This window comes from Dermacentor albipictus, chromosome 8 (assembly GCF_038994185.2).
Source record: "Dermacentor albipictus isolate Rhodes 1998 colony chromosome 8, USDA_Dalb.pri_finalv2, whole genome shotgun sequence".
NCBI classification, from domain to species: Eukaryota; Metazoa; Arthropoda; class Arachnida; order Ixodida; family Ixodidae; genus Dermacentor; species Dermacentor albipictus.
In genome coordinates this window covers 54247548-54270334 of record NC_091828.1, presented here as the reverse complement: position 1 = coordinate 54270334, position 22787 = coordinate 54247548, and the positions used below count along the sequence as shown (strand labels likewise).

General features: G+C 47.2%; 1 long non-coding RNA gene across 1 annotated transcript; it reads right to left on the bottom strand.

Moving 5' to 3' along the window:
* Positions 1-6467: 6467 nt before the first annotated feature.
* LOC139048788 (uncharacterized) lies at positions 6468-10246 on the bottom strand. Its single transcript, XR_011507935.1, has 3 exons — positions 10009-10246; positions 8647-8752; positions 6468-6706 (listed from the first exon to the last, which is right to left on the bottom strand). It is a non-coding gene; the product is annotated as an uncharacterized lncRNA (long non-coding RNA).
* Positions 10247-22787: the final 12541 nt, after the last annotated feature.

The following is a 22787-nucleotide window of genomic DNA, read 5'->3' as shown; positions in this document are numbered from 1 at the left end:
TCCTGGTCATCATGTTGTCGAAACCAGGTCGTCCACTCCCGACTCCTGGTTATCTTTTGGCAGATTTCACTTACATCGTGCGTGGGAAAAATCATGAAGACGATAGCCTTGGTACGTCTCGAATGACATCTCAGCGCCCCCACCTATCACTTAGACCCCTTGTTCAGCTTCCGTAAGCAAGTTAGGATGTCGTCCTACGTATTTACGAGGATAGCTGCATGCCCATGAAAGTAGTACTCAACTTCATACCAATGACGGTGTTGACGCGAAGAATACTTTCACAACGTACTACCTCGACCCATACTCGAAAAGATTAGCCCCACCAAGCTTGGTATCCGCATGATCCGCTACGTGCGCGACTTCTTCAGCGACCGCAACATTCCCATCGTGAAAGCGGATGGCCAGCCGTCTGAAGCCTATCCTGTTTGCCGAGGCACCCCTCAAAGTTCCATCCTGTCTCCAGCACTGCAATTTGGCTATCAAATACCTGCCCCCTCTTCCCCAGACACTTCCCGCCCTTAAGCATACAATATATACCAATGACTTCACGCTCTGTTGCATCACAGGAAGCCTGGGCGAACAGGAGTCTACCATACAAGGTGGTCTGAACGTCATCGACTCATGTACTCGTACATTCGGACTTACATGCTACCTTACAAAAATTGGGGTACATTATTGTTCCACCAAGAAAGGCAAAACCTACCGGGCCCTCATCCAGCTGGTCATGGCAAGCGACCCGATCCGCCGACGCAAAGTCGTACATATCCTCGGCTGTACGTGGCCGCAAGGCGATGGGGACACTGAATGGGTTCGGTGTACACTAATTCAAATCATTCAGGTCAGCCCGGTGATGGCTTGCATTACCAAGAGGTGATCGTGCCTCCGTGAAAGCGAGCTTAACAAAACTGCAGAGGCTACCAGCTATTCACGCATAATGTACGGCCTCCAAAATGCCACCCTCACAAATATTCAAAGCCGCCATCTCGGAGCAGCATTTCGAAAATTCCGCCGTATAGAAATTGAAGTACTGGCATCCAAGAAACTGCAACACATCAAATGCTCAAAGAAGAGGTGCAAGCCCGCCGGGAGGCCCAACAACCTCGCCTCTGCACTTCTTATCGAGACCGCGAAATGCTCCATGCTATGACGTTAGTAGCTTGGCTGCCACTCCTCCAACTCCTCCGCCATGGGACATGGTCCCAAGACTTACTATCGTGCCTATACCAAGGAACATGAATCCAGAAGCTAGCAATGGAGGTGGGCAAGCCAGATCTGACCACCTCAGAACACCCTCTCATGGCATTTATTATGTGGGCGCTCCTCACACCGCGGACACCACGGCTGTTTTGGGGCCACACGACAACATCAAGCGTCATCACGAAGCAGTCCCATCTTCCACTGATGCTGAAGTTCTCGCCATAACAAAAAGCCATTTGCCTCTACTCCCATGACACACACTCAATTACTGCTCGCAGCGATAGCAATAACGTCGTCAGGGCTTTCGAATCCTAGAGTGTATTGACCCACCTTCGAGCGACATTAGCTGGCTTAGACGTGCCGCTGGAGTGAGCACCTTGTGTCATATCCTAGCTCGTGAATCCTTTACACCGATCGGCCCCTTATTACGACCACACACTTATTGTCCGACGACACAGCGGGCCGAGCAACGAAAGCATCGTCGCGCACGACTCGAAGTACTGCGCCAGGACGCACCGACTCTCCCCACTTCCCCCCACACCATTCCATGTCCTGTCATGATGCGTCTCCCACCAGGGAGGCCTAGGGATTCTCCCTCCACAACGATACCATCCAATACGGCATTGGATCGGTGCCGCGGCGCGCCATCCTGCAAGGTATGTGGCGGTTATCTCTGCGCTCTCTCCACCTACTGGACCCGCCCTCGAACACATTCATCACAATTCCATTCCATCACACATTCCACACCGGCACTTCGGAAGCTTGTACGAAGGCCCCACGGGAGACTCAGCCAACGGTCTGGCCTCGCCTACTTTCTCACATCCTCCACATTCAAGGGGCCATGACATGCACCTCACGTTCGGCACCTTCGAAAGCACCGGTTGCGCACAACGGCGACGCAAAGATCGCAGCAAATAAATGTTTTCTTCCTTTCCCTTTTACTCTCCCCCTCCCATGTTGAGGTATCAGCGCCGTTCAGGTGTCAGCAGACCGCACCAGACAGATAGAGCGCCGTCAGTACTAATCGCATTCTCTTTATTTATATTTTAAATTTAAACAGCCAATAGTAACTGAGCGGCTGCTCGGTCGCATCCGCGCTCCGGCAATGGCGAGGCGGCAGAGCAGAGCAAACAAAAGCGTTATCGGCGCGCGACAATCGTTACACTGACCGTTGCCGCGTTGCTCTCTCCACACCAAACAGCGGCAGAAGAAACAACGGCAAGGGCGTAGATTCGCAACAAGCAGGCGTTGTCTTTCCTCACATTAATCCACTGCTACTAGTACTCTCTCTCTGTCTCTCTCTCGCCATCGTGCCATTTATTGCTTCTTTTTGCTTGCCGTCATTCAATTAAGAGAGAGCGAAAGTAGCGGCTGACCATTGGTTATCTCGAAGCGTCGTGACAGGCTTCCTCCAGCCAATGATGAGACACGCCGCGACCGTTGAATGGCTTGAAGTATTTGAAGGTGCGGAAGGCATCAGTAGGACGACACTGCTGCTCCTGGAAATAGGCAAATAAGGGGCATGTAACCGCTGCTCTACAGCCAGAGCGGTCGAGTTTATTCGTATGCTTTGCTAAGAAGACAGGCTTTTGGAACACACAACTGTCGGACATCGACTTCTAACGAAGGGGCCATCGTCGTACAGAGGTCATACGGCATTTATGACGATTACACTTCGGGCGATATCGTTCCGTATATTTTACCGACTTCTTTGTGCGTGTGTGTGCTATGCACTTACGGCTTTGTTGTGGCTTCTTGTGGCAAACTTGTGTGCTGTTCTGATTGGGAATCCGCATCGTTCCGCAACGAGAAAGAAGTTTAATCCTGGCTGTGCGCAGACTGAATAGTCTCTGGATACAAACACTGGCTTTTCGGACGTCTGTTTTATTCATCTCCTCGGTGAGTAATGCATGATGGATGTCAGCTGCCTTTAATTTCCCTCGTGATTTTGTCCCTGTTTGACTATGTTGAATGTTTAAGTTTTATTTTTATTTATTTTTTTTTTTGCCATGAGGACTTGCCCTTAAGGCATAATTCTCGGTGCGTATATGTGTATTATATGTGTGCTGTGAGGCCTGTGTTGTGTACGAATTGAAGCAGTGTTTTGTGGAATCTGTTGTCATGCATCCAGTGGTCACAGCTGGTTGTGACACTGTAGCGGAGGCCGGCTTGCAGTAGGAGACGCGAGCGTTCCGATTGTAGTTTGCGCACGTACAGTACATCTGCGCTCCTGCGTGCGCCGCCTTTCAGGGAGGGCTACGGCCTGTCCCAAAGGAGCAGGCAACAAGCTGCAACCCTCCCTGACCGGCTGCTTTGTGTAGCAGCCGGCAGGCGGCGCAACACTTTGTGCTTGCGTCGCCGCAGCAGGTCGCATCCCCGCACAAGAAGGCAATTTCGCACTTTTTTCTTAAGAGGAAGCTTTAGCTCGGGGGCTCCTATCTAAATACATGTAAAAGGAGAATTCGTTTTTCTCGGCAACCACCGCACCGAATTTGACGAGGTTTGTTGCATTTAAAAGAAAAACTCAAAATCTAGTGACTGTTGGTTTCGAATTTTTGAGTTAGGTCGTCAATTTTTTATTAAAAACTACCGAAATGTGAGTAAAAGTCATGTTTTTCCGACCGTCGAATTTACAACTGAATATGTCGGAAAAGAAGGCCAAAACGAAAAAACTAAGACCAACAGTCACTAGATCAATCTTAGAGGACAAATTTAAGACCACTGGTGGCATCATACGTGATGCATGTGATTGGTAAAACTAATTTTCCTAAAGCATGTAGCAACGAACAAACGAGGGCCTCAAAGACGCTCTATCATGTGCTGCCACCTCACAGAATAAACTAAAACTATTTTTCGTATTGTATGGCCTTTGAGATTGCTGTCAAAATTGCCGCCTATCGTTTCACAACGGGAATCTCGGAAGCTGTACACGCGGAACGGTACACTTTTTGTGTTGTTTTCGTGAGGACTACTTTTTGCCGTCTGGGAAATAGCATTGTCCAGGCAAGAAAACACGTGTTTTGTGTTGCGGTGTCGTACCTGTAGGATTTCGCCATGACATTTGTGTACGCGAGTGGCAGTGTCGAGGTTGTGCAGTGTTCATTTAGGAACGCTAGAGCATTCTACGCACCAGCAGGTAGCGTAATATATGTGACAGCAGCCGGTATGCCGGATCGAAAGCACATGGGAAGGCCATGTGAACGACGTCCTGAGTCAGGAGCTCGTGGTCTGATTGAAACCGCTGGCGAGCAAAACTGGAATGTGAGAAGGATGAAGAAATTGCTTGCGTTTCGTGATGTCTCTAAGCTAAATTATCCGCATAATTTCGATGTGGCTGAAAGTTGCGAGTCCATGAAAAAGCTGTGGCGTGTGCAGTTATTCTGTCGATAGGGAAATAATATTGGCACACTCAGGTAAGGTGCTCTTGCACGAAATACTGAGCACTCACCACCGCACAGTTGTATGTAAGCATAACTAAAGAACTGCCCGTGAGAAACCCGCGTTGTTCAACATAGTGATCTGCGCTTGTTCTGCGCAGTGTGTTTTTGCAACTGTTATAGCTTGATTTGTTTCGATTTCTGCAAGCTTTAGAAACTTACAGGTACACTAGTGTGAACGCTGCCGCACGGAATATGTAAGGGTGATTTGCAATAAGAAGCTGCCTGCGCGCGTTCGGAGTACTTTCATTCCTCAAGTGACCTTGCCTAAATATGCAATGGGTGCACCTGCGTACACATTTTGCCACATATTGTCGCGCTCACTGCGAGTCGCAACGCGAGCGTCCGTTTTTTGTTTCTTTTCTTTTTCTATGAGGGCGCAGGTACGGCGCGTGGCTGCGCCAACGCACGCGCGCACACGAACACACACACAAATGAAAACTGAAGAGCGATGATAATAGTGTTATATGACAACGGCACTTAACGCACCGTGTTTACAAGGGAAGTTGCACTTTTTTTTATTAGAATAATTTACTAGTGTATGCCGTATCGCAACTCGTATTAAGCGCAATAGTGCATTTAACCTGCGTAGGTGTAATAAAGAAGCTTTCCGCATTACTAATGGCATTTGCTTGCGCATAGATTATTGCACATCGAGGTTTTGGGTACCTGCGCTAGCGCGTACGTGACTAATTTTACAGCCTCACCTGTTCGGCTAGATGACGAAGGCGTCGAGTGGTGTGTGATCATTTGCAAGTTTGTTTCAATTTTTTTTTTCATATCATTTTTGTTTGCTTGTTTTGGCTGCATGTTGAGTATTTGATCGCGCTGCCGAGAGCAGAGGCCAAAGTGCTAAACGAATTTCTCTGAAGGCAGCGTGTCCAAGCACGCCTCATACATTCTTTAAAACTGCAAGGTCAAACGAATTGCTGCATGTGTAGGTCTCAGGATATGGGGAGCTTTCCTTGCATATTGGGGTAACTGTGCAAAAGGGAATCTAGTAATTTCAATAAGGTGCCAGCTAACACTCGTGCGCTAGTTTAGCGTGGCGATTAAGTGTCACTTTTTTTGCTGCTAATGTCCTGGCAAGTGTTTCGTGTGTCCTTCTCGAGAGGCAATCCTTTCCAAATGAATATAGGCTTTCATTGAATATGTAGCAACTACAAAGCACAGGTGCCTTGGCAAGAGATACATTTTGAAGGGAGGAGTCGAAGAGCAACAGTGCACAAATGCAGGATAATCGGACAGCTGGAAGATGCAGCGAGGTAGAAACTGCACTATGTGTTAGTATCACACCTGCTTTGTAGAGTCTCACAGCAGTAGGGTTACAAAGCCCTGCAATGCACTATGCGTGACTGCACAAAATTTTTAGCCAGTGCGGATTGAAAAATGCACCATTTCCTTGCTCACCCCATTTGAAATGTGCCGAGTGCCTGATGTGCTTGTAAAGGTTACCATGGAGAGGGACACCCCAATGAGGCTATGGCATGTCGCAGCAAGCAAACGTGGGTGCCATAAAACTTTTGTGCTGCGAGCAAGCGCATGAAGAAACCTGACTTTGAACACAGCCGTGTGAGCATACATGGCATGGGAAAAAATGTGTACCTGAAGTAAGGGTGAAAAGTAATATCATAGTAAGAGACATACTACGGATGTCACCGATTTGAGATATGAAATGCATAGGCGTGTGTATACGCGAAATATGCTATTTTATTTAGGATGTCAATAATTCGACAAAAACAAACCATACAGGATTAGCATTCGCAATGTTTAGATGTCGTGTGGGGTCAGTATGCTGTGAGAATTAGGTTGAGCTATTCAGAAGTTGCAGTGTTATTGATTTTAAAACAGAGCTTTTATTCGTAGTGGTGATGAGCCAAAAGACAAGCTGCAACACAATTAGCGAGTACCAACAGGTGAAGATGTATCCTCGTGCACCAGCGACAGGCAATGGACAGTCTTCCCAACGGTCATGGTGGGGTGTGTCATTGCAAGGTAATCAAGTAGGCGTTATTCGTACTGCAAATGGCTTGACTAGTCGTAGTAGAAGATATCTGGCACGTGGAAATAACCTGGAAAAGGAAATGATGTAAACAATACAGGTATTGCATATACAGCAGTCAGTAGTGTGCATGTACAAGAGTCAGGATAGTTTTATTTCTGTACACAGCACATGTAGCAGGCATCCAAAATGAGCGTGTATGGCACTGGACTGTCGCGCACAATATCTAACCTATGTTTCTCCAAGCTTGCCATCATCAATTTCTGCATTTCTGTGCAGATTCAGCGAAAAGAAAGAATGCAAGTTTGGGCATGTCGGTATGCCAGTGTAACATTTTAGGGCACACAAAACACACAGTGTGACAGTTGTGTGCCTGTGTCCCTGCATCTTGTGTGTGGTGCAATGTCCAAAAGGTGAAATGAATGTACAGGACCACGAGATGTTTAGAGTGGCATGTGGGAGCATATGTTTTCTTAGGGACAAACATTAATGTAACAAAACCCAGGAAAAAGACAATGAATGCTTTTGAAGCAAACTTTGAGCAGTGCAAAGAAAACGAGAAGAAAGACAAGGAACAGGAAGAAACAAAATCATGAACTAACTCTCACCAGAGTCCTACTGAACAATGAATGTACATTTGACAACCAGCCAAGTGCAGTTAAAAAGAGACAGAAGAAATGGAATTACAGGTGAAGTTAAACAGTAAGTAAAATCCTGTTTGATAACCCACAGTAGCCAACAGGGCATGTAAGTGAGGAGATAGAAAATTAGACAGAAGAAGAGCACAACTGCAACGGGTTTCTATCTATCTATCTTCTATCTATCTCCACACACTTACACAGCACGGTTGTGCTTGTGGCAGTGTGAGCACAAAGTGATGCTACAGCCTCTTCTAAATGTCTGTTGATCTTACGAACTGTAACGGATGCCTTGTCACCATCAGCTGCTATGGCTTGTGGCAGTGAGGCTGTAAATGTGAAGATGGATGTGGTATGGTGCAGCCATAGGACAAAGTGATGCAGAGAATAAAGTAAATGTTCCCACACGGTGTTTTAAGTAACGATGTGCATGAAACACGCATAAAGATGCGCATGGACATCAACATGCTGTGTTAGTTTGCAAGTACAGGTTCAAATTGTGTTTAAATCCATGCAAATTGCAGTTATTTGAAAGAGTTAAACAACACGTGCCATTTCGAGAACATCCAGAAATAAAGGATGTCGCAACACTGCAGTTTGTACAATTTAACACAGTCTAACATAGCAATTGTTTGTGATGGTGTATGTCAAGTGATGATGTATACAACCTAACGCTGTGTAACACAGCAGTATGGCGTGATTAATGCATGCATTTAATTTCTCTGGATGCCTCGTTTACACTGTTACAGCAAATGTTATTGTCCATGTGTCACATGCAAAGAGATGGTTGCCGAACAACATGTTTATGTTGTCATAGCAATTGTAAATAATCAGATTAATGTGATATGATCAAGGCACATGTAATGCATGACGCCATACATGTTGCAACGGTATTATTCAATAAACAGTGTTGTGTGAGTTGAACTATGTGTATGTATCTGAAATGTTTTAATCAGCACTACACCTCACATTGCTAGGTCAACACGTCTTATATGACCAAGGTACACCACGAAGCACAAGCAGGGTGTTATTAAGAATGATGCTAGCCTATTCCAGAGAAACAATAACATTACAAAAAGAGAGAAAAAAAGAAAAGCACGGAGGATGACTGGGCGGAGGTTTCCTTTACTGCCCTGCAGGGAAGAGGGGGATGGCAGCATGAAAGGAAGAAGGAATAGGTACAGGTATGTTTCATTCGCACAGCAGTAGAGGGAGGGTGCCTATAACCATCCTTTTATTTCATGGTAACATTGTCCCATGATACCCTTATTAAGGGCTTGTGGCCTTCAGCTTGCAATGAATTTTCATTGTTGAACACATGACATTGTTGTTAATGTATGGGTGACACCTAGCAGGAGTATAGCAAACATACCTAATCACCTGTGTGTCACAGTCCAAGGCCACCTTTCGATATGAACGGAAAGCACGGTGGCACCTCCAAAGCAACCGATAAGGTAATTTTTGGGCTGCTGTGTTATCTGTAAAGAAGAACTGTTGTGAGCAGACGGCATAAAGAACGGCAATTGTGTATACTTAACATGAACAAAGTAATGAGACTGACCAAAGTTAACTGGTGGGCTCCAACACATTTCTGTTGTGAAGTTACAAGGGATGCACGCAGACATAAGCAAGCAAAACAATAAAATGACATAAAAGAAAAATACAAAGGTAGCTCGAAAAACAATTTAAGTTGGCTGAAGCAATGAGAAGTAGATGTATTACAAAGCAATCTTACATTTAAGCTCGCTTGCGGAAGTATGGTTGACAAGAATTGTTTTAAAATGCACCTGATAGAGTAGTCACGTTGACTGCGACACTGTTTAACTGTAGCGCTGCTGAAGTTAGAAAACATATTTGAGAAAAAAAATTTATTCATTTCTTCACTGGATGCACAAGTGTACTAGCATATGAGCACGTATAAAAGGCCCATAGAAAACGTGCCGAAGTGTCGCTGAGAGTATGCTGTCGTACGCGCAAGAGTTGTTCGCTACTTTCGTTGAAGAAAAGGTGAAAGCATGGGTACAGTCATACTTCTAGTCACCGTACGACCCCAATGTATCGCTCACCCTCCTCGAGTCCGCGCACTTTCAGGTCTAAAAAGTGCTTCAAGCCGTCGCCCGCAACACTACGAATCGGGCTACATATATTTATTTGTACATGCTGTTGGCAACATGACATCTATATTGCTCGAACGTGTTATTGGCTCAAATGGCACGTTTCATGCGATGTTGTATATCATTAGCGCCCCAAATAAGTAACATTTTTTTGGTTGTGGCAAACGTGCAGGAAATCGTACGATCAATTATGGCGGTCGGCTGCTTTTCACGTCCTGCACCCGAGAGCAGTGGGAGGGCGGCCTTCCCGACGGCGCGTGCAAGTACCGACGGGCACTGATCCTAGAGGCAGGGGCCGTGGGCCGTCGCCGCAGACTCCGTGACTAGCAGCGCCTTCACGACCTCTCCTTTGCTGTCAATAAAGATGTTTCTATCATCATCCCACCGCCTGTTCCTGTGGCATGTTCGGTTCATGAATGTTTATTGTTTACTGAGCGATAATGGGGAACATGTTTCTCTCCCCCGTCGGTTCATGAAGTTAGTACCTGAGATGTAGCCGTACCGCTGCTCCTGGGGTAGAAACTCCAGCACGCGGTAACTCATGAGGTTGTGGGACGCAGCAAGAAAATATAAACTGTAATAACAGCCATAGCCATAACGACATGAAAACAGCAACTTACGTGAGAAAACGGGCAGTCCGCTTCATGCCTCGCGCGTTCTTGCGTCACACCAGGTGTATTCACTCGAACGAAGGTAAAGAGAAACTGACGGAATGACGACAAATGGCGCACGCATTGCTGCGTACCAGCATGGTACGGCAGGAACGCGTGAAATGTAATAACCGACGTAAGGTACTGCAGTTCATGTACTGCAGTACATGTACTCGATGCACACCACTACGGCGCCATTGCTACACAAGACGTTGTTTAGTGTTGTTACTTTCAGCCGACTAGGCGTATGATATATTCAATGGAAATGCTTGTTTAAAAAGGGTTTTCAGTCGCTTTATTGATAACATAAATAGTAAATTACATGTGCTGAGGTGCAAGCGTAGAAAACAAAAGGGCACCAAAGTAAGCGCGTCGATTACGTACATTGGCACGGAGCAATAGCAGACGACACCAAAGGGTGTGCTTGTTTGACATGTCCTTGTGCATAGGATGGGCCAAAGTAACGGCCCCAAGACGCAGTGTGGATTTATCTAAATGCTTTAGTTAGCTAACGCTCATTTGGTGTCAATTTTGTGCGTGCGCATAACTTAAGAATGTAATTTCAACGCACAAGAAATACGAAGCTGCGCCTAGCATACTCTCAGCAATCCCCGGAGCAGACGGCTTTAGCGCGGGCTTTCTTGACGCGAAAAAGAGCGGCCAGTTGCTTTTAGTGCTGCTGTACGTGAGAAAGTGGTCACTTCGTTGTGTGGAGTTGAGTTCGGCAGTTTCTCGCACGCTACAGTAAGCCATGGCACGGAAGCGTAGCCAGAAGTTCGGTAAGAAGAGAAAGCGCATACTTCTAAATATGCACAAGTTTCGCTCCCTCGCTACGTCCTCGACGTCTGGTGCTGGGCAAATGGCAAGTTCACCAACGGAAAGCGTTGCTTCAGAAGTGCTATTTCGTGAGGATGACGACACTTCTCAGCAACTAGCACAGTCAGCACCTTTGCAAGTCTCCGCATCGTTGGCGAATGAAGACGCACAAGACAAGGTCGGCGAAATACTGGAAGGGAGGCGGCTGGTCGACATCAACCATTTCATTGCCTCTTGCCAGGCACTGTCGAGGCACGAGCCTTTCGATTGCTCCTTTGCGGACATGCAGTTTATGAAGGAGCGCCGGCAAGGGCTGATCAGCGCGTTCACCTTCAAATGCAGAATGTGCAACAGGGAAGACGTCATCACCACAGAGCCGCCCCCAAAGGAAAATCCGGCTAAGATGGACGCAAACACGGCAGCGACGTCGGGAGCTGTGGCCATTGGCGCCGGTTACACGAACCTCTCCGAACTTCTGGGCACGCTAAACGTTCCAACGATGTCATCAGCAACTTTCTCCAAGTGCCAGGACAAAGTCGCCGACACCATCGAGATAGCTGCATGGGACATGATGAAAGCGGCTGGCGTCGAGGAAGCACGCCTAGCCCGCGAGTGTGGAGACGTGGACGAGGACGGGGTACCGACGATCACAGTTGTTGCTGACGGCGCCTGGTCCAAGAGGTCATACAAGAACCACTACGATGCCTCATCCGGAGTCGTGAGTTTGCGTGGCACTTATCGGATACCTCAATATATAATGCCGAATACAGGCCCCTGTGTTCATAGCTACGCATTTTAAACGCAAATTGTATGTATGTCAGAGCCCAGAGCACAGCAGCGTAATTTTTTTAAGATTTGCACAACAAGTGATCGCAGAGGGTATGCAGCGGTGCTTATATGTTTTGTAGTGGTGCCCGGAGTGGTGTAAGCGTGTATCAGGGGCAGGAGAGCGGTTGGGGCCCCGACTGCTCCCGAACAAGTCGTCATGCGGAGACTTCTTGTATGACATTGTTCTAGCGAACGCGTTCGGTAATACTGCAGTATGAATGTGGGTTGTAGGTTTCAGTGAAAGTACGCATTCAGCAGCATTGGTAGCCATTGCGGTAAATTTATTTTTGTTTTATTTATTTCCCGTTTACACCGGCTTGAACTGCATGAAGTACTTGCGATCGAAAAACATATAGTGATGCTTCGTCCCAAAAGAGTAGGCAGGCGTTGTGGCCCTCTCGGTGCCAGCTGTCAACTTGCGCCACTCTTGTTTCCTTTGTGTCTTTGTATGTTTCCATGGCTAAAAATAGTAATAATAATAATAGTAATAATGCCACACGAACTTGCAGTCATGTTGAACGTTTGGGCTTCGTAACAACATGAATGTAGGTGTGCAGGTGCGCAAAGCATACAAGAAATAATTAATGTAACCTCTGTGCGATCGAACTTTCCATATGTTGTGCAAATTTAGTCGGTGCCCTGAACCCAGCTTGAACCATCACACCGAGTAACTATAATTTATTTGCTAAGAAAGAAAGTAAGATATTCTGAACAAGTTTGCGGTGAAAGATGAGCTAGAAGGTTCTGCGTTAAGTGGAATATAAGAACATCGAGCGGGAGAATAGTGGAAAATGAAGCAGGCTCACAGAAGATCGGCGGGCTATTAAACGACGGTTCCAAAGAAGCGCGTACACCGTCTTTTCTTTTTTTTTCTTTTTGCTGTTCGCACTCTCATTGAAGGCTTCAGCGGTGCAGCGTCTAATTGCGCACTTGTTTCGGATTCCAAGTTTTTTGTAGAATCAAAGTTATTGTAGTGCGCATAACTCTGACAATGTTAACATATTTTCGATTATGTGTTACTGACTGCAATATAATCGCAATGCACAATATTTACCGTGCAATTGATGCGACCTTTTCGGCGACGCATTCAAAAATTTGTTCGATTGCAAGCGCAAGGAACTGTGGTAGTCGCAAAAGTTCCTCTACGACGAGAAGAGGGAAATTTAGGTCATGCCACTCGTGCCGACCTTCAAACGATGACAGTAAAGCGCGTCGCAAGAGTGAAGAGCAGTTGAACGTCAATATACTTGGTGACGTATGCGAATTAGGAGTAATTCCATCTTCCCCAATAGTGACTAAAAACAAAAAAAAAACTCCGTCATTGCGCTGCATTAAAGCAATGTTGCGTAGTCGTGCTGTTCGACAAATCTTGTTGTATGAAAGAGAAAAAAAGCATGAGAATCCCCTGCATCAATTTGTTAGGCAAACAGTAGAAAAGTATGAGAAGTGCAGTACTGGAAGCATATCCACCAATGCATTTCACCGCGGATCTGAGGGCACAGACATTAGGACGTTTTATGGGAGATCTGTCCTTCTATTACACGCAAGGCTTTACCATTTAGTTATAGTATTCCCTGTGCACATGCAACGTTGGACATAAGAAGGTATGGAATTCATTAAAGGGATAAAATTTGTCTGTTCCGCCAACAAGGAAGACGTGCACAGAAGTACCTTGTACTGTGGAATAAAATGAGGTTAGCCGGTACACGCAGGCGTAATAGCGTCGTCAGAGTAGCTTGTACATGAATATGTCGCTTATGCCAGTGATGTGACGTCCATGTATGAAAAATGTATATACACGCCTTGTAACATCAGTCCTCGTACATTATTCCCGTTGTTTCCTATTATGTAGGACAGCTAACTTCTCCCACTTGGTGTTTATTTTGCTCGCCACATCGTTTGACTTAGGTCGTAAGACAGCAATGACAGCGCAAAAGCACTCCTTTTTAAGTCACTTACGATTTTCACGTGCCTTTTACACGAACGGTGTTGCCAAGGGGATTCCTATGAGCAGGAAATTTTACCCTCTCAATGCACTGCACTTTGTCAGTGTGCACATTCCTATTTGCACCGGGACCGTTTATCATGAGTGTCCCTAAACTCAGGAGCCACAGCTAATCTGTTCACTTTTTATGCGGTTAAAATTACCTAAACGTCGGGGTTTTCACGTGACAAGGCCTCGATCTCACTATGACGCACAAACTATGAAGCGTAGTTTCGACCGACTCCTGCTCTTTAATGTACAGCCAACGCACAATGCACGGGCCTTTCGTACATTTCACTCTCGGCGAAATACGGCCGCCTCTAAGCCACCACGGCGGGTACCATTTGTCAATTGACATGTCTCTATTCTAAACGCGGCTACAACTCATCGAATTGTTCTACTATGGTGTCACTGTTACAGTACGGAAAGAGTTCACTCTAGACAGATGTGCAGGATGACGGGAATAATTTAGTGAAACCTGGAATATGCACGACCAGACACGTACCCAGAATTTTTTTTCGGGGGGTGGGGGGCAACCCGGTGTAACCTTTCTATGTAAATGAGGGGGGGGGGTACCTTTAGCAGTACAAATCTTAATAAGGCCCACCATTCGCCATAAAGACGCGCAAACCCGCAAAGCACAATTGAAATAAGGTGTATCTGACAGGAACGCCTATGAGGTACACTTCTCCTTTACTTGGCAAACAAGGAACCACATCAAATGCACTCGAGCATGAAAGAAGTAACGGAAGAACACTGACAACAGTAAGTGAACAAGAGAAAGCGTAAAGGAAAGATTTCTAGTAGCGTTTTTCTAATAAACTCTGGTAGAATTGCAAAGAAATGTATATATTTGCGGATCAACCACAGTTCTTTTGGATCCCTCGTTTACTGCTTTACCAATTAGAGTGCCAAAGCCGACTGGTGTTGTTACTTGGGAAGTTGGGTAACGATGCGCGGTCACGAGTCCCGTAAAACCGCGTAGTGCGCAGGACGCTGAGGTTCTAAACGTACTGCGGCCGCCACTGGAGAATATAAAACACCCAATCTAGCAAAGCAGTGAAGTGGCTACATCAGATGGCTCGACTAATAACTATAGAAGCATCATTTAAAACAGACGGCATTATTCTCCAGTTTCGGCGACGTTTTCTCAGCTTCCTTTTCCAATAAAAAGATGTTCATATCCATAAATATTTTCATACATAACAGGTAAATTTGTTCTTCTTCGCTTTTTTTTCCTGCTTGGTTGTTGCTTTAGCTCTCTCGCTTAGTAGATCGCTTAATTTCTCAACTCCTTGCGGCTCTTGTTTCCAGTTGGCGATTTGGTGGGAACAGTGCTGCACAATAACGGAAACGCCAGACGAGGTAACGGGTGACAGTCATATTGCTTATGAGTTTAACGGTCATCGCAGGCTGTGTTATTGGACGCTGGTTCGCGTTATGTTATTCTCCAACTTAACTAACCCATAGCGTGGTTACGTGGCTCTGAGGATCTGCCAGCGTCGCGGCGAGCAGTCACTCGAGGAAATGTTGTAGGAAAAGAAAAAGTTCAACGCAACCGGCGTTTTTTCCGGCCATAACTCGTTGCACGAGCACACAGACCGGCTGAGAACGAACCAAATCGCTTTGTTGGTCCCTGGATCAGTCTAAACAAAGAAGGTTGAACTGACGAAGCAACAGCGATGCGCGTAACCGTTGATTAGGTGATGGCAACTGAACGCATCTCGAGTTAATCGCGCGGGCACCGAACTGAGGAGAAAACTGGCCCAGGAGTTGGTAATAGTATACTGCCTACCAAAAGGAAAGGAAAAATTGACGACCATTCCACTATATGAATATGGATTGGCAGCGGAAACTGACGACAGCCAAAGCTCTCAAACGAAAAGCGAAGTACTACACCTTTGCCGTGGGTCGGCCCCAAGGTATGGTACAAAGCCGGGCCATTACCTCCTGAACAGCTAATGGCCGGTCCGACCTGCGGCGGAGGTGACGCAGGCAGTCCCCATACGTGGGCCGACGCCCTAGATAGTGCATTGCCGGGCCGACCCGCGGCGGAGGTGAAGCAGGCGTTAAGCACTTCCCATACGTGGGCCCATCCGGATGATCTCGAAGGGAGCGTGTTCCCGGCCCACAGGGGTATGTGCGATTGAGCTTGTACTCTTTCTGCACTATCATCAGGATCAGCCCACATGACGATTTCTTCTGATGGCGGACGCTGGAAAAACTACGGAAGGTTAGTCGTATACAGCTTTCCTTGTAATAGGCAGCGACATCTTCACCGCCGAATAGATTGATTTGTCGGCGCTCTAGGAATGTGTCTGAGAAGTGGTGGCGTGGGCAGGAAGGGGGGGGGGGTGCCGCTGAATGTGGGGTTGGGGTGGGGGGGGGGGATCGGGCCATCCTTTGGGCGTGCACGTGCCTGTGCGCGAGCGTTACTGAATGGTTGCGAATGTATACGGTGCTATGACGTGGACAAACATATGGCACACTTGATCAGTGAGTGAAATAGCTAATTCCTTATAATGAACAGTTGCACCATTTCAATACAAGAAAAATTATGTGTGAATAGTAATGTAATTGTTCTTATTAAAGAAAGGTACTTGTTAGTGAAACTGAATACGTGTACCCTTTGTAACAGGAATGTGAAGAGCGTTTGGTATAAGCGTTTCTTACATTGTCGCACTGACTATGCGCTAGTTAATGTGACGGTGAGGGTGCATAGTAACAACATCGAAATAAGTTACAAGCGAAACAAGTGAAAAATAATATATAAATGTCGACGTAACGTCGGGCTAATGAAAGACAATTGCAACGTTGCGTTTAGCACACTGTACAAGATTTTCTCAGAGTTGTTCTTTCCACTACGCCTCACTCCAGATCACACTATGCCCTCCATCAATGAATAGTTGATATAGTTTAAGTTTTCCTTAGCACACTAGCTGCCTGTCATGGGCAGAACGCCCTGGATGTGCTCGTCATCACCATTAGTCAGCACGTGTACTTGCGGAGCGCGTCATTCACAACCTGCTTTTTCGTGAAAGCACAAGCCACGCAGAACGTGCATCGGTGAGCGTACGCATACAGCGTAAATTTTCGCAAAGTTGTTTACTTTTCACTTGCAAGATGTACAACTGCATACATGTTGAAAAACGAAGGGAACGTGCACATTTCCATAACGAGGTAGCTCAAATGACGAAGCTTTATCGCTATTAAAAGGACATTTCTCTAAACAGATTTCAAATACCATTTATTGTGCTGCTTCTTTTCGTGGTGCATCAGATTTTCCTTTCGTCTAACAAAAACAGTGATGATGTAAATGCATTACAACATCTAGGAAATGCACATTTGTTGCATCAGTGTAACATGTCCTGAATTCGTGCATAATTTCACGTCTCCCCATGGAGGATTGAAACGGAATGAGGCTGTTCTTATTTCTCCTTGCGCAGTTTCCGCCTATTGCACAACGTCATCTTGAAGAAATGTTGGTTTTATTTTCGGGTTGTAAGTCGATAGTAACTGCAGCCGCCAGAAACTGGCATGGTCATATTCGGTGGGGCCACTATCCGTTGAGGGTACTCCGAAGAACTCGTTCATGCAAGCGGTTACCCATAATAAGGCACATGTTTTTTTTTTTTCATTTCCTGCACTTCCGGTCGCATATGCGCAAATTGAAAGGAGCGCTCGTTTTTCACACAATATAAAACGGTTGATAGTCACTACCCTTCCTTTTTTGCCCAGGCTGCCATCATCGGATTCCGGACGAAGAAGGTCCTTTTCGTAGGCGTGCGAAATAAATTTTGCACGTTTTGCGCAAGGGCAAAGGTCATTGGAGGACCGAGGCCGCACACTTGCTACCGAAATTGGCGTGGTAGCTCGACGAGCATGGAGCGCGACATTATTGTCGAAGGTTTTCGTCGCAGCCTGGACATCCACGGCCTAAAATACACTAGGCTGATAGCCGACGGTGACTCTAGCACTTACAAGTGCGTACTAGAAGCAGCACCGTATGGCCAGCACATTGTGCAGAAGGTGGAATGCCGCAATCATGTCCTGCGGAATTATTCAGGCTGCATCAGAGATATTGCCCAGAGAAAAAGACCGAAAAGGCTGCCATCCTCCCAAAAGGTGCTCCTGCTTCAGGCAGCAGTGCGGCTGCGCAGTGGCGTCGCCTCTGCAATAAGATACCGCAGTTCGCAGGATGGCCCTCTGCATCAGAAAATTAGACAACTCGAGGCCGACATAAGAAACGGCCCGAGCCACGTGTTCGGCGAGCACCAGAACTGTGCGCCTTACTTCTGTTCCGGCCCAAAAAGTGACGAATTTAACCGAGTTCCCGAGCTGCGGTCCACGGGCGTGTATGAAGAAATACTCGTCGCAATGAATCGAGTGGCTGACAACTCGTTCAGCCTGATACACGACGTGGACAACAATGCCGCGGAACACTTCAACTCGGTGGTTGCAAAGTTTGTCGGAGGCAAGCGGGTAAACTTCTGCCAGAGGCGTTCGTACAACACAAGATGCCTCGGTGCGGCAGTATCGTTCAATGCTCGAGGAGGCTATCACCGTGTGCTACATAAGAGCATGTACAGAAGTAGCCCAGGGCGATGGACAAAAGCCCACGTAAAGAGCAAGGAAGCGCGACTGACCAGAACTCTTGGCCACAAAATCGCCGCGAGATCAAGGGCACGGACTAGCCACGGAGAGGACCCGCTGCCGCATAACAATGCGAACGCGGATCATGATTACGGGCCGAACGCACAGAGACCCGACATGGCAGAAGAACGTTTTGCAGAGGCATGCGAGACCTTTCTGGAGACTCTCGAGATGTCGCAAGAGCAGCGAGAACAACTCGAACGAGACACGAGAGGACAGGCCGAGAGCCCAGTGTGGTTCCAGGAGCGAAGGAAGCGCCTGACCGCTTCTTCTTTTGGCAGGGTATGCAAAATGAGAGAGCATACCAGCTGCGAGAAGACGGTGCGCGCGCTCTTGTATAGTTCTGTTGATACTGCCGCAATGCGCTTCGGCCGACAACACGAAGCACTAGCCATTCAGGAGCTGGAGGAGCATCTGGGGGTCCAGGTGCAAAAGTGCGGTTTGTTTGTCCACCCTGTGCACTGTTACTTGGCTGCAAGCCCTGATGGCCTAGTAGGAAACGACAGAGTTGTCGAAGTGAAGTGCCCGAAGTCAGCTAGCGCCATGACCATCGCCGAAGCAATGGAGCAAAAAAAGCTACATTACATGACCATCGACAGTAGTGGCAAAATTGCACTAAAACCCAGAAGCGATTATTGGTACCAAATCCAAGGGCAACTCAATATAACTGAGAGGCAAGCTTGCATCTTCGTTGTGAGAACGGAGAAAAGTCTGTTTGTGCAGGAGATAGCAAGAGATGACAACTTCTGGAGTGACCACATGTTACCGCTCTTGAGTAGGTTTTACCGGTTTTGCCTTGTACCGGAACTGGTTGACCCACGGGTACCGCGCAGCCTGCCCGTACGAGAGCCCTCATATATTTGTGAGGCACAAAAGCGGCAATTGAAAAAGCAAGCGACTGGCACATAGATGGATGCAAATGAGTTCGGTGTAGAGGCGAGGGAGGAGCTGGACGTAATACACTACATAGTGTATATATGCTCGACAGGTGCGGAGAACTTCAAGGGCACTTAGACGAGTGTGAGCAAGCACGATGACTGCAGCATGCGAAAGTCACATAGGGAACGCCGCCTGGGATGTCCCTGTACGCAACCAGTATTACAATTACATAAATGCCCACCAGTATGAACAGGGTGGAGCGATGTTTGGGGCATGCCAGTGACATTCGTGGTGTGCTGAAGTTTCAGTGCTGCTAAATGTGCAGTGGAGATCTGTTCTCCGAAGTTTTGTTCTTCAACTATTGGTGTTGTGGGTGGTGCGAGTGCGCATAAACATGCCTAATTTGTGAGACGACTCAAGACAGCAAGTCCGCTCGTCTTCTGGATTGTTTCTGTCTCCCTGCAGACTCGTAAGGTATGCGGCGTAAGTTCCTGTACTCCGACGAGAGTTCTTGTTCAACTATTGGTGTTGTGTTGTGTGCATAAACATGCCTAACTTGTGAGACGACTCAAGGGAGCAAGTGCGCTCTTCTTCTGGATTGTTTCTGTCTCCCTGCAGACTCGTAAGGTATGCGGCGTAAGTTCCTGTACTCCGACGAGAGTTCTTTTTCTGCTATTGGTGTTGTGTTGTGGGTGGTGCGAGTGCGCATAAACATGCCTAACTTGTGAGAAGACTCAAGACAGCAAGCCAGCTCGTCTTCTGGATTGTTTCTGTCCTCCTGCAGACTCGTAAGGTATGCGGCGTGAGTTCCTGTGCTCCGATGAGAGTTCTTGTTCAACTATTGGTGTTGTGTTGTGGGTGGTGCGAGTGCGCATAAACATGCCTAATTTGTGAGAACACTCAAGACAGCAAGTCCGCTCGTCTTCTGGATTGATTTTGTCCTCCTGCAGACTGTAAGGTATGCGGCGTAAGTTCCTGTACTCCGACGAGAGTTCTTGTTCAACTATTGGTGTTGTGTTGTGGGTGGTGCGAGTGCGCATAAACATGCCTAACTTGTGAGACGACTCAAGGGAGCAAGGGCGCTCTTCTTCTGGATTGTTTCTGTCTCCCTGCGGACTCGTAAGGTATGCGGCGTAAGTTCCTGTACTCCGACGAGAGTTCTTGTTCAACTATTGGTGTTGTGTTGTGTGCATAAACATGCCTAACTTGTGAGACGACTCAACGGAGCAAGTGCGCTCTTCTTCTGGATTGTTTCTGTCTCCCTGCGGACTCGTAAGGTATGCAGCGTAAGTCCCTGTACTCCGACGAGAGTTATTGTTCAACTATTGGTGTTGTGTTGTGGGTGGTGCGAGTGCGCATAAACATGCCTAACTTGTGAGAAGACTCAAGACAGCAAGCCAGCTCGTCTTCTGGATTGTTTCTGTCCTCCTGCGGACTCGTAAGGTATGCGGCGTAGGTTCCTGTACTCCGACTAGAGTTCTTGTTCAACTATTGGTGTTGTGTTGTGGGTGGTGCGAGTGCGCATAAACATGCCTAACTTGTGAGAAGACTCAGGACAGCAAGCCAGCTCGTCTTCTGGATTGTTTCTGTCCTCCTGCAGACTCGTAAGGTATGCGGCGTAAGTTCCTGTACTCCGACGAGAGTTCTTGTTCAACTATTGGTGTTGTGTTGTGTGCATAAACATGCCTAACTTGTGAGACGACTCAACGGAGCAAGTGCGCTCTTCTTCTGGATTGTTTCTGTCTCCCTGCAGACTCGTAAGGTATGCGGCGTAAGTTCCTGTACTCCGACGAGAGTTCTTGTTCAACTATTGGTGTTGTGTTGTGTGCATAAACATGCCTAACTTGTGAGACGACTCAACGGAGCAAGTGCGCTCTTCTTCTGGATTGTTTCTGTCTCCCTGCAGACTCGTAAGGTATGCGGCGTAAGTTCCTGTACTCCGACTAGAGTTCTTGTTCAACTATTGGTGTTGTGTTGTGGGTGGTGCGAGTGCGCATAAACATGCCTAACTTGTGAGACGACTCAAGGGAGCAAGTGCTCTCTTCTTCTGGATTGTTTCTGTCCTCCCGCAGACTCGTAAGGTATGCGGCGTAAGTTCCTGTACTCCGACGAGAGTTCTTGTTCAACTATTGGTGTTGTGTTGTGTGCATAAACATGCCTAACTTGTGAGACGACTCAACGGAGCAAGTGCGCTCTTCTTCTGGATTGTTTCTGTCTCCCTGCAGACTCGTAAGGTATGCGGCGTAAGTTCCTGTACTCCGACGAGAGTTCTTGTTCAACTATTGGTGTTGTGTTGTGGGTGGTGCGAGTGCGCATAAACATGCCTAACTTGTGAGACGACTCAAGGGAGCAAGTGCTCTCTTCTTCTGGATTGTTTCTGTCCTCCCGCAGACTCGTAAGGTATGCGGCGTAAGTTCCTGTACTCCGACGAGAGTTCTTGTTCAACTATTGGTGTTGTGTTGTGGGTGGTGCGAGTGCGCATAAACATGCCTAACTTGTGAGACGACTCAAGGGAGCAAGGGCGCTCTTCTTCTGGATTGTTTCTGTCTCCCTGCGGACTCGTAAGGTATGCGGCGTAAGTTCCTGTACTCCGACGAGAGTTCTTGTTCAACTATTGGTGTTGTGTTGTGTGCATAAACATGCCTAACTTGTGAGACGACTCAACGGAGCAAGTGCGCTCTTCTTCTGGATTGTTTCTGTCTCCCTGCGGACTCGTAAGGTATGCAGCGTAAGTCCCTGTACTCCGACGAGAGTTATTGTTCAACTATTGGTGTTGTGTTGTGGGTGGTGCGAGTGCGCATAAACATGCCTAACTTGTGAGAAGACTCAAGACAGCAAGCCAGCTCGTCTTCTGGATTGTTTCTGTCCTCCTGCGGACTCGTAAGGTATGCGGCGTAAGTTCCTGTACTCCGACTAGAGTTCTTGTTCAACTATTGGTGTTGTGTTGTGGGTGGTGCGAGTGCGCATAAACATGCCTAACTTGTGAGAAGACTCAGGACAGCAAGCCAGCTCGTCTTCTGGATTGTTTCTGTCCTCCTGCAGACTCGTAAGGTATGCGGCGTAAGTTCCTGTACTCCGACGAGAGTTCTTGTTCAACTATTGGTGTTGTGTTGTGTGCATAAACATGCCTAACTTGTGAGACGACTCAACGGAGCAAGTGCGCTCTTCTTCTGGATTGTTTCTGTCTCCCTGCAGACTCGTAAGGTATGCGGCGTAAGTTCCTGTACTCCGACGAGAGTTCTTGTTCAACTATTGGTGTTGTGTTGTGTGCATAAACATGCCTAACTTGTGAGACGACTCAACGGAGCAAGTGCGCTCTTCTTCTGGATTGTTTCTGTCTCCCTGCAGACTCGTAAGGTATGCGGCGTAAGTTCCTGTACTCCGACTAGAGTTCTTGTTCAACTATTGGTGTTGTGTTGTGGGTGGTGCGAGTGCGCATAAACATGCCTAACTTGTGAGACGACTCAAGGGAGCAAGTGCTCTCTTCTTCTGGATTGTTTCTGTCCTCCCGCAGACTCGTAAGGTATGCGGCGTAAGTTCCTGTACTCCGACGAGAGTTCTTGTTCAACTATTGGTGTTGTGTTGTGTG